This window comes from Bidens hawaiensis, unplaced genomic scaffold, assembly GCF_021521415.1.
Source record: "Bidens hawaiensis isolate Kalapana, Puna unplaced genomic scaffold, B.hawaiensis_p1.1 tig00002273_1, whole genome shotgun sequence".
Taxonomy (NCBI): Eukaryota; Viridiplantae; Streptophyta; class Magnoliopsida; order Asterales; family Asteraceae; genus Bidens; species Bidens hawaiensis.
The window spans coordinates 915730-927480 of NW_027491121.1; the positions used below are offsets into that span (position 1 = coordinate 915730).

At 34.3% G+C, this 11751-nt stretch overlaps 1 non-coding gene across 1 annotated transcript; it reads right to left on the reverse strand.

The window, feature by feature from the left end:
* Positions 1-11106: 11106 nt before the first annotated feature.
* On the reverse strand, positions 11107-11237 carry LOC143614661 (U11 spliceosomal RNA). Its single transcript, XR_013150327.1, has one exon. It is a non-coding gene; the product is annotated as a U11 spliceosomal RNA (small nuclear RNA).
* Positions 11238-11751: the final 514 nt, after the last annotated feature.

An 11751-nucleotide genomic window follows, 5' to 3' on the forward strand; every position in this document is an offset into this window, starting at 1 on the left:
TATCCTAATTATGCATTGAGGTCCCGTCTTCATGATTCCTTATGAGCGCTGTTAATTCCCTGAAAAACATACGTTTAAAAAGTCAACACAATGGTTGGTGAGTTCACAGGTTTTGACACTCGCAAGAAAATACGTTATTCATAAATCGTTGAATCAGTTCATAAGCAAGTATACGATAATCTGTTGAAACAAATACGATGATCCTCCATAGACTAGCTAATTCTACGAATTAATATGACGAACCCTGAGCCTATAACCAAACCACAAATTATAACCGTTTTCCCTGTTCAAATCTCATAGATGGAATATACGCACCCTGTTTCGATGCAATATCGGAGGTTAGCGCGACTAACCTAACAGTAGGGGGAAATGTCAACGTCAATAGTACTATTCGTATATTCATGTGGCTAACTCCGTTAGTTAATGGTTATAGTATGCAAGCAAGGGACTTATAGCACTACATAGTTCAACTCATGTTCGCATAAGGATTGTGTGTTTGTTTCTAATTATCGTATATAAAAGCAGTTGTGTATGTTTTCCACCCCGAATAAATAAAACAGTAAAACCGTGAAAAGGGGGTAGTGAAACTCACCTTATGAGTTCAGTGTTTGGTTCACTAGCAATTTCAGTTTAGACCCGAGGTCCGTTGCCTTCACACGTCCTAAACGCGTAAGGTCAGTTAGTTTCCATTATCGACTCGCAAGTTGGTTTATGCTAGCCACTTTAACCCAACTAGAGGTTTTGTTAATTCGTTTGTGCCGGTTGCTTTCACCAACCGATCTTTTCGTTTAAGGTGTCAGTTGCTTTCACCAACCGATCGTTTCGTTTAAGGTGTCTGTTGCTTTCACCAACCGATCGTTCCGTTTATTTCGTTATTAACGTTTCACATGTTAGTTTTGGGATGGCCCGTTGTGATAAGTTTTTATATTCCATTTTGAAAATGAATATTTATTTAACTATATATATATATATATATATATATATATATATATATATATATTAAGTATGTACATATTACCGTTAGTTTCATTTATTTGTCATTTGGCTAAATACAACCAATTCGCATGATCAAGTTATAATAAATATACATTAAAAGTATATATATATATTTCTAAATAATATTCTTGGAGTTACGATTAATGTTTTTACTAAAACATAATATATTTATATTTTCGTTCGTTGTTTTCAACCCAACTTCATTTACCGTTTCGGTCGTTTAACCCGTAAAAATTATTATTCATCTCTTTACGTCTAACATACACACATGTATGTGTGTGTGTAAAAATCTCCATTTTTGACATAAAGTGTCGATATAACAAATAATATGTATTGTTTGTCGTTTTTAAACATAAATTGTGTAGGTCTATTCAAAACCATATTTAAGTAAAAAAAATTGAATGAATGTATTTCATATCATTTATAAAATCTTCCAAACAATATTATTTGCACTTTATAAATCATCAACTTGACATAGTTTTCCAAATAACCAATATTTGTGCTTTAGTCGTTTATATAATTGTATATATTTATTTTCCGTCTTTCAAGTAAACTATAATCTTGTGTATACATATTTTATATAAAAATCCATCTTTTTAACAACATGAAGTTATATCCATTTTTAGGACTTTGTAAACACAACCTAAGTTTATCTTTCATAACCCCCATTTATATCAAAGGATCCTTTTAACTAGTATGTAAACACCATGATCATTTTAACATGTTTTTAACTCTAGTTTTATAAACCTTTTCAAATCCTTAACCAAACTCATATTTATCAAGTTTAAGCCTAAGTTTAGCAACATTAAGCATATTAGTTAGTGTTTTGATCGTTGGGTGCTAGAGCTAACATAAACTTTCTTTATAACCATGTAAAGATAATTAAAAAAAATTAGCTCACAATGCTCTAAGATTCGGTTTCATTTAGGATGATGAAACAGGAAGACTTGAGCTAGTTCCCACTTCCAAATGCTCGGCCCGCCAACTTAACGTTCCTAGTCGTTTCTTTAGATTAAAAACCGCTAACGGTCATGGTAAGAGACTGAAGAACATTTCTGGCCGGGTTCGGGTCTAATAGTGGACCGTACGTAGCGGTGTCTCGGGTCGGGTTTGATGCCACAATCGGGTGTTAGACCGGTACCAGTGGGGATGGTGTTACGATGGTGATGAGATGTCGAACAAAATGGAGAGCAGCGGTGTATGTGTACGTGTGTGTTGTAGAGCCAAAGAGAGAGTGGGCGTACAGAGAGAATGAGGGGGTGGTGCTACTACGATGGTGTGTTGTGGTAGTTAAAGTGGCGGAGCGGTGGTACTCCTACTGTCGTGCTGGAATGGGACGGTGGCTGTTGGAGGTGGTATGGTGGTTGGTGCCGTGAAGGTGGTGTAGCTGGTTTAAAGCAATTAGAGTAGAGAACAAATTAAATATCCAGTTGAGTGTTGTGTGTGTATTTTTGTCTAGAGTAATTAAGGTTTGTTTATATAATGAAGCAGAAGGATGGGTTTAACATAATACTCTCAGAATTTGAATGGGGGTTGTGTGTTAGTGCAAGCAAGATATTACACAAGATGGAGGGGGATAAGATCTTGGTTGGTGTGGCAGAATCTGTGAAATATTGAAAAGGATTGATTGTGTAAGGTAAGGTGGTAACTATATATAATGATATATTCATACTTCATTTTCTTTTCTTCTGACTAAGATGCACATGTGTGTGTATAATATTTGTTTTATATTACAAGTGAGTGCCTATGATAATTGTTTTGAAAACATGTATGTTTGTTGAACGAACTATTGATGTACTCATTTTGTTTATTCTAATATTTCACACATGAGATAGTGGTCATGATGTATTGTATTATTATTATTATTATTATTATTATTTTAGTTGGGGAGGTGTTTTAAGTACACCAATTTGCTAATGTATAATTACATAGTTTGTGTTGAGGTCAAATATGTCATGCGCTACATATAGTTACTTGGGTATAAATATATAATTTTCGAGCGTATTTTATCCCCTTAAACGAGTGCCTAGATATAAATTTATGTATTACTATTGTGTGTGATATTATTATCTCGGTCTCCGATGTTTGTATGATTCCGGGTCAGTAATATTTTACGACTCCAACGGTCGTATTCGTAGGATAACATCCGAAAGTTTAAGTTAGTACTATAAATTACTTAGATGAAATGTAGCGTGCAATGTGAGGATATATGCAATACTTAATCAAATTAAACATAAAAGAAATTTAATTTAGACAGAATTAACATAAATAAATCATGTTTAGTGATTGTACGGAAAACGACTTAATTTACGGGGTGTCACATATTATATCATTATATTTAATTTTACTAATAATTAGTTTTTCTTTTATAACTTTTAAAATATAAATAAAGTTTAATAAAATTCCGAATAGTTGATATGTGTTTTTTTATCTACGTGCCGACATAAATTTGATTCAAAGCCAAGTGAGTCAAATTTATATTAATGTTTTTCTGACACGCCCGGTTTTTAATAAAATTTATGTCATCACGTAAATAAAAAATACACTTCTCATTAGTGTGTTCGAAATTTTGTAAAATTTTTATTTGAAAGTTTTCAAACAAAAAACTAATTAAGAGTATCATTAAGTATAATAATATTCAGAAAAGTACGTAAAAATTTCAGAAAAAAACTCACACCGCCTATTTTTTTACCTAAAATAGTCGACCCGACCCGTTTAGTCTCGTCAATTTTCTTAGTCTAACATAGTCATCACGAATACTTTTTTTAAGCATTCGTTTGATTCTAAGAATCTAGTCGTCCTGAGTTGTTTATGATGGGTATTTGGGGAATATTTTCAAAAGTTTGGGTAAATGTCGAAACCCGTTTCCAAAAATGGGTTTTTACATAATTTTCCCGTTATATATGTCCTTTTGCTAATATTATATTTTGTCCTTTTGTTGGAGTTCGCTTGTTTAAGAAGCGGATTATACAAGTCTGCTTGACTCGTGAACGGACTAGGAATCACAAGTACATGCGCGAATTTCAATGTGCCACCTCATTTTTTTTGTTATGAAAGTTATTTGGAGTCTGTTTGTTCAAGAAATGGACTACCTATTTTTGTCCACTTTTTAAAACCCCCTACAAATACTTAACAATTTCCGAAACCACCTATTTATAAAAAAAATTTCTCAGAAATCAAAGCTGCAGTCCGGGAGTGCGGGGACAACACATCTTTGGGTCCGGATGGTTTGAACTTTAAGTTTATTAAGAAATTCTGGCAACTGTTTGATACTGATTTTGAAAACTTATTGAATTTCTTTTACAATTCAGCAACTCTTGACCAAAGTTGTTGCTCTTCGTTCATCGCTTTGGCGCTGAAAACTCGTGACCCGTTGGCTCTTCAAGAATTTCGACCTATTAATCTTGTTGGAGCCATTTATAAGGTTGTGTCAAAAGTTCTTGCTAAAGCTCAAAATTATCTTAAAATCGGTTATCTCAAACTCCCAACTTACTATTTTTAACTCTATCAAGATTTTGGAGAAGTTGGAGGCTAAAAGAAGGATGTTTATGTGGGGGAGGGAATGAAAGTAAATATAAAACTTGTTGGGTGACGTAAGGTCGAAGACTCACTCAAATAAACCAAATACAACTAATTAGATAACACTAAGTGTGTGTCGAACACAGAGAGTTTGTGGAAAATGTGTTACTAAGTAGCTTTATAATTTAACTCTATTAAACTAAATTGCATAAAAAGTAAATTCAAAGATTTGGTTGTTTGATTTGATTAACAAAAAGAACTGAAAATCATTTAACGAGTTTTAACTGATTCAATATAAAGAATGCTCTCTCCCGATTTCAGGTTTCCAAGATTGATAATGTTAACTTTTACTTTTGGGATGAACTACATAGACATAGTTCGTGAGTATGTGTTTGATTGTGATAAACGAGGACTAAGTACTTGGGTTGTAAAAACGCAAGGTTGTCACTCGATAATCAGTTTTATATAGCCAACCCTAACTCCCTTCCAATAAATCCCGATTGCCTATGGCACCAAGAACTTATAGTCAAGAACACGAATTACACTATACTAACAGTTACTAATCAAACTCACAATCACCATAACAATATAATCAAAAGATCAAGTTACTATCCCACAAATAACATAAACAATTAACAAACATTCAATGGAAAACCTTACAATTCGAAAGAGAACACAAAAGAAATTAGCCGAGCATGATTTGGTTCATCATCCCTTCGATTATACTAATCATGTGAATCAAAAACAAGTATTCAATGGTTACACAACTCACAATTGATGATATTGAACCCTCAAGATCGCCCTTAGTCGTTCTTCAATGATAGATATGTGAAAAGACAATGAAAAACGGATTAAAAACAAAGAAAATGGAAGTTACAGCTCCCGGACCACCGTGGGCCACGGTGGCTTCCACAGTGCCCCAGAACGCCACGTTACGGTGAAAATTGTCATTTTTGATCAGTTGGACCGTGGCCCACGGTCGGTGGAGCTCTTTCTCATTTTCTTGTTTTCTTCATATTTTCAACTCCGTTTTCTTCGCCGTATTCACTCACGTTCTCGTGATTTCATTCTCTATCTCCTCATACCTGCAATTATATGAGTAACCATAGTTAACTAATTCCATAAATTTAATTGGTTAAGCATATGCATTATTATCTTTTAGCTCGCTTAACGGCTTCCCTACGGTTCACCCGTCATTGGGTAGCTTGGAAAGAGTAACTAGAACCAAAGAAGATGGAGGGTTGGGTTTATGTCCTCTTAAAGACTCGAAATTGTCTCTTTTATTTTATCTAAAAGGTGGTAGAGATTTAACGTGGAAGAGGAAAGCCTTTTACGGAAAGATATTTGGCTTTTCATTATTTTAGGGGGTGTTTGGCCTAGCTTTTTTAACCAATCTTATAGCTTTTTTAGCTTTTTTTTACAAGATAAGCTTAATTTGGTGTTTGGTTTAGCTTTTTAAACTTAAGCTTATTAGCTTATATAGGCTAATTTGAAGAAGCTTGTTTGAAGAAGCTTATTTGTGTAAGGATATAAGCATAAGCCAAAATATAAAAGCTAGGCCAAACACCCCCTTAATAGATCATGGTCGGCTCTCCCGCATAATAAAAAACTAAATGGGACACGGGGAACTACAACAAAAATGGATAATTATCTTATTGTTTCGCATGTTTCGCTTTCTAATTTGACTAAAGGTGAAGTGGGAAATGGGTCTAAATTTCGATTATGGTTGGATACTTGGTTATACGACAACCCGTTATAAACTTGTTTCCTAATTTGTTCTCGTTTCAATGTGGAAAGGAGTTGCATAGTGGTCGATCAGTGTGAGAACGAGATGGCGAAGTTATGTTAAACTGGAATGGAGACATCAAATTGTATATGGAGAAGCGGTAAATGAATTACTGAACCTGCTGGAGAAACTTTATAATTAATATATATATTAAAAAGAGGATCTTATCCTCCTCACAAATACACTATTCCATTTACTATTTAATTTTTTAATATTTTATTAATCACTAATTATAATTCCATAAAAAAATAATGGTTTTTATTTTTTTTATTTTTTTTACAAATAACTAAAATATATAACAAACTATATTTTTAAACACAAAACTTTGGCAAGTGTCAGCTTTAAATGTTTTACTTGCTGGTTAAATGATTTTCTTATTTTATATAGTTCGTCTTTACAATGACCGAAACTTTTTTCATGATTTAAAATATCTCATTGTTGCACGGTTTTATATCCGTGTTTCAATGTTTGATACCTTGCATTTATAATATTTAGTGGCTTACTAATGTTTATGAATTTGTGTTGGTAACACTAATACTAACCGAATTTGTATAGGTCCGCAACTTTAATGTCCCGGTTTTTTGGTTCTACATATGAAAATATGTAGTATTTAGGCATTGACATGTTTATTTCTTTTGTTTAGTTTCAATGTCATAACTTGATACAGACTGACTTCACGTCGACTTGCAACGAGTTTATGGTTTAACGTTTTCAGTTATGTTTTTTGTTCGATTTAACGGTGCCGCCGCGAAGCGCAGGGTTCTAAAAACTAGTTTCAAATTAAAGGGGGGCGAGGATATGTTAAATTGGGGTGGCGATAGCTCCGTTTGCTTCCCGATGGCTTCGGTTAAAAAGCTTTTTTATCGAGCTGAACCCGTGCCTTTCAAAAACATTTATGGAATGGAATACATAAGTGCCATTGAAACTAAAAATTGTAGCATGGCGAGCTCTTCTAAATCGTCTCCCCAAAACAGATAACTTGATCAAGAGGAAAGTCTTTTCAAGGCGGGAAATTTGCAGTTTATGTTTGGCGTCTCGTGAGTTCATCAATCACGTTTTTACTTCTTGCTATGTCGCGTCGGTGGTATGGCACAACATTAGTGTGTGGTGTGATATCCCCCAATCTATGTTTTTTTCGGTTCATGATATTTTGGATATGCATAAATATGCCCCTGAGGCGGAGAATCAAAAGAAGATGGTGCAATCTATAATCGTGATGGCTCTATGGTGTATTTGAATAGCTCGTAATCATTATATTTTTGACAATGTATTAATCGAGATTGATAGCATCCTAAAGATATAAAAAAGTTACCCTTTTATGAATTAAAAAATAAGGCTAGAAGTGTTTGAATAAATTGACCTAGATGGAAACTAATGGCTTTGTAAGAGTATTCCTAGTTCATTCTTTTCTTTAAAGTTGTTAAACCCATATAATTTAGGGTAAACTTTGAGAAAACCATCAAAATCACTTTTTAAATCCATTCCCTATTAGACTACGGGTAATGGGACGCGGTGGGGGGGGGGGGGTGGTCCATGTGGCTGATCACGTGGCTCGTGAACACCACTACACTCTTCATGTGATCAGGGGCGCGGACGGCGGGGGTGGCCGGGACCGCGGGGCTTGAACGAGTGTTTGAGCAAGGGTTGAATCAAAAACTTGGTGTGGATCAATCAAGCCCCACTATACCCTATGGGGCTTGATCCAGGGGCTTGATCACGAGCCATGTCATCACGTACGTGTCGGGTTTTGATTGGATCACTTGGGGTCAACCAAGCCCCATTACCCTTACACTGTGTTCCTGAGTTTCATTTAACTGAAGAAAGGGAAGGAAAAGGAAGGATGAAAAAAATATGTTGTGTTCCCGAGTTTCATTTAAGAAAGGAAAAGGAAGGAAAATTTAAAAGAGGTGTTCCCGAGTTTCATTTAAAGAAAGAAAAGGAGGGGAGGGAAGAGAAAATGATTAGTAAAATAAAAGAATTTGTATCTTTCCAAATTGGAAAGATTAGGAAGGAAAATAAGTTGAAGCAAAAGAGGAATACCAAAAGAAAAGATAAGAAGAGAAAATTTTCTTTTCCTTGCCTTTATATTCTTAAATGAACTCGGGAACACAGCGTTAGCCCTATATGGATGAGTTATATGGAAAGTGGTGTCACTTTTGATCCATATCATATAATATATCAATTATCTCTCAATCATCATATACTATATAACAAGACAAAAGAGAGAAAAAAAAAAGAATTTATGGATATGAATAGAGAATAGAATGTGAAAGATTTTTGAAAAATGAAAAAAAAATTATGGATATGAATGGAATAGTGTTTATAGCTAAATTACAGGGAAAAATATATGGAAAGGACTAGGAATGCTCTAATTGTTTGTAAGGATGACAGTGAAACCCGAACACGATGAGAAAACCCGACACAATTGGGACGGGTAATACCTGACCCATTAGGGTTTGGGATGAGTCCTGGGATTAGTTTTTAAATTTTTCGTGGGTTTGGGACGGGTTTGGGATTTGTTATATACCCGATTACCCGATAACGTATACCCGATTATATACTCGATGTGCCCGACGTACCTTTTTTATATTAATTTTAATTATATTATCAATTAATTATTCTGTATGAAATTTGAGTGTGGATATTAGATAGCAATCTAGCATATTAAAAAGGTCTGACAAGTATTTGATATTATTTTGTGTGCATTTGTTCATCATATGTTGAGTTCTTTCGTGCTCAGTCATAAGATTATTAGTTGCCTTTTGTAAATTAAACCCATATATAAAGAGTAAGTTCAGCCATAAGACTACGAATTTAAAGCATTGAAGAGTGAAAGTTTTGATGTTAACTAATTCAATTCATAACATATTTTTTCTCTATTTGTGAACAACAGTGGCAGACTTACCGGTGGGATTCCACCACTAAATTACTAATTGCAGCTCGTGCAGCTTCCAAGGCCACACGTATTTGTAATCCATTAGTTATATGTGGGGTATACTCGACGGGTATTTTGTCAAACCAGATAGAGGGTAAATATCCGACGGGTTTAGGACGGACTTCAATAATCGGGTATGGGTTTGGGAATGCCTAACCCCGACCCAAACCCGACTCATTGGCATCCCTAATTGTTTGTGTTTGTTCCTCCATCACTGCTAACTCCTCGATAAGAGGGGTGGTTTGGTTTGTTTCTTTTAATAGAAATTTACAGTTAAAAAAATAAATTGAAGTCAGTTTATTGGTCGAGATTCACATATTCGGATTTTTGATAAATTTTTGTTAAATATCATTCCATCTTTGTTAAATAATTTTTTGATAAAAAAATACCAATGAAAATATGCAACCTCACCAAACTAAACTTTTGAATGATCAAATGGATGAGGTCATTCTCACCACGCAAAAGTTGAGCAAAGAATGAAGCGTTCCTCCTCACCATTCAACTTCTACCTAAGCATCATTTATCCTTCCCTGTAGCCTGTAGGTATAGCACATGACCTAATTGTATTAAGCACGAGTCTAGAAACTTGTTTTTGTTATAATTGGAATTCTCTAACTTTAAGTTGTATTGTATTGACCTTGCTAACGCAATATTTTTAGATGTATAAAAACTAAAAAATTACCTATCATTTAAAAATCTAGAAATTTATTTATAGTTCCCTACACGACACTAAATAGAATAATAGATATGTGATCAACACATCACTCATTATCTTCAATGGACAGCCAAAAAGGCAAAAAATTATTTGTATGTATCAAACTTTACTGCTACTCCGAAGTACAACTACAGAGCTTATGAAAGGAAAACCGTCAAACAATATTTTAACTAATGAATATAAAACGTCCATAAAGCTTTTTCAAAAGAGAATCATGACCTATTGGTCTAGTGGTATTGTGTCCCTTCACAAAAGTGAAGTGGCGGGTTCAAATATTTGCAAGTGCAAGGTTTGAAGATTTTAAGGTAGAAAAAAAATGTTGTTAAATAAAAACTACATTGAACAAAGAGTGATACACGATATGTAAGCGAGGGAGGAAAAAAGTTGATCAAAATGTTTATACTTGAGGGTTTAATACTATAAAATAGTAAAATACTATATGACCAAGAATAACAGTAACGTTAAAGAAAATAAGAAATTATTTGAGTTTCATAAGAACCAAGAATCATATTATTGAGAAATATGTGCTTTTCAAGTTATGAAATTTACAAGATTCGAGTACGATATATGATTCGATTGCACAATTGTAGTTGCAAGTTACGCATTAAATTGTTAGATACAAATTAAAAAACATGAAACTCGAGAAACACGCTTAAAAGGCCTTAATATACATACATATCGAGTTTGGTTGAGTATAAATCAAGAAAAGATGGCTTAGAACAAGACCACATGAGACATGACCTAATAATTTGGTTTAAAACAGAGGTAAATAATAGGATAATTTATTGGTTATTTTTATTTTGTATAGTGAAAAAAAAGGTTCTGTTTGGTGAAGAGGTATGGCATTAAAAATAACCAAATATCAAACCGGGTAATACCCAACATGACAAATTCGGTTCTGAACCCATACGTGGCAGACTTTGTAAAAGTGCATGACCTGATGACAACCAATATGAGCAAATAAGAGGTTTATATAACTAGTGAGATCACAAGTCATGTATTCACTCTCTATACTGCTCTTATAACTCTTATTGATCAAAACAATGTTAACGACTCGGTTGGCTATTCCGTTTAATCATTTTTCTTTTGTTTCTTTTTAAAATCCACATACCTAGTTACTTAAATTACAAAAAAAAAAATGAAGGTTGGTAAAAATGGAGGGTCGGCCAAAGGAGCCAACCCTATGAGTTGCCACAAATTGTGTCGGCCATATGTCTTGATAGCCATACAGCACTCACCTTTTAATAATAAGCGAGCGTGGCATATTTAGCCAACCGACCCTTTTAAGTTCTAAACATAACCCTTCTCATACTCTTATCCCAACTCCACTCTTCCCAAATATTTCACCCCATCGATGTGGGACAACCAACTCAAACCACTAAATCCCATTTCACTTCCATTCTTTCAATCCTTGGAGTTTATGTAACACATTGGTAGGGGTACAAACGAGACGAGCTACTTGCGAGTTAGAATCAATTAAAAGCTTGAAACGAGCTGAGCTTTTTTGTGCACGAACCCCAAATAAAGTTCGTTTAGGTATCGACTCGAGCATCTATGGAAACTCATTTAGGCTCGTCGAGCCTTCAAAGCCTTACACGTTTTTAAGTGTGACTTCTTTTAGACTTCTATGTATTAATTTCGCATTAAACAACCAGGCTTGAGCCAATATTTGGCTCGATGAAGGTACCACACTAGCTCATGCCTAGCTTAGGCACATTTAACGTTTTTCTCTAAATATACAAAATTAATTAAAGACGTAAACAGTTTAATTAACAAATAATAAATGAGCCGAGCCCAAGC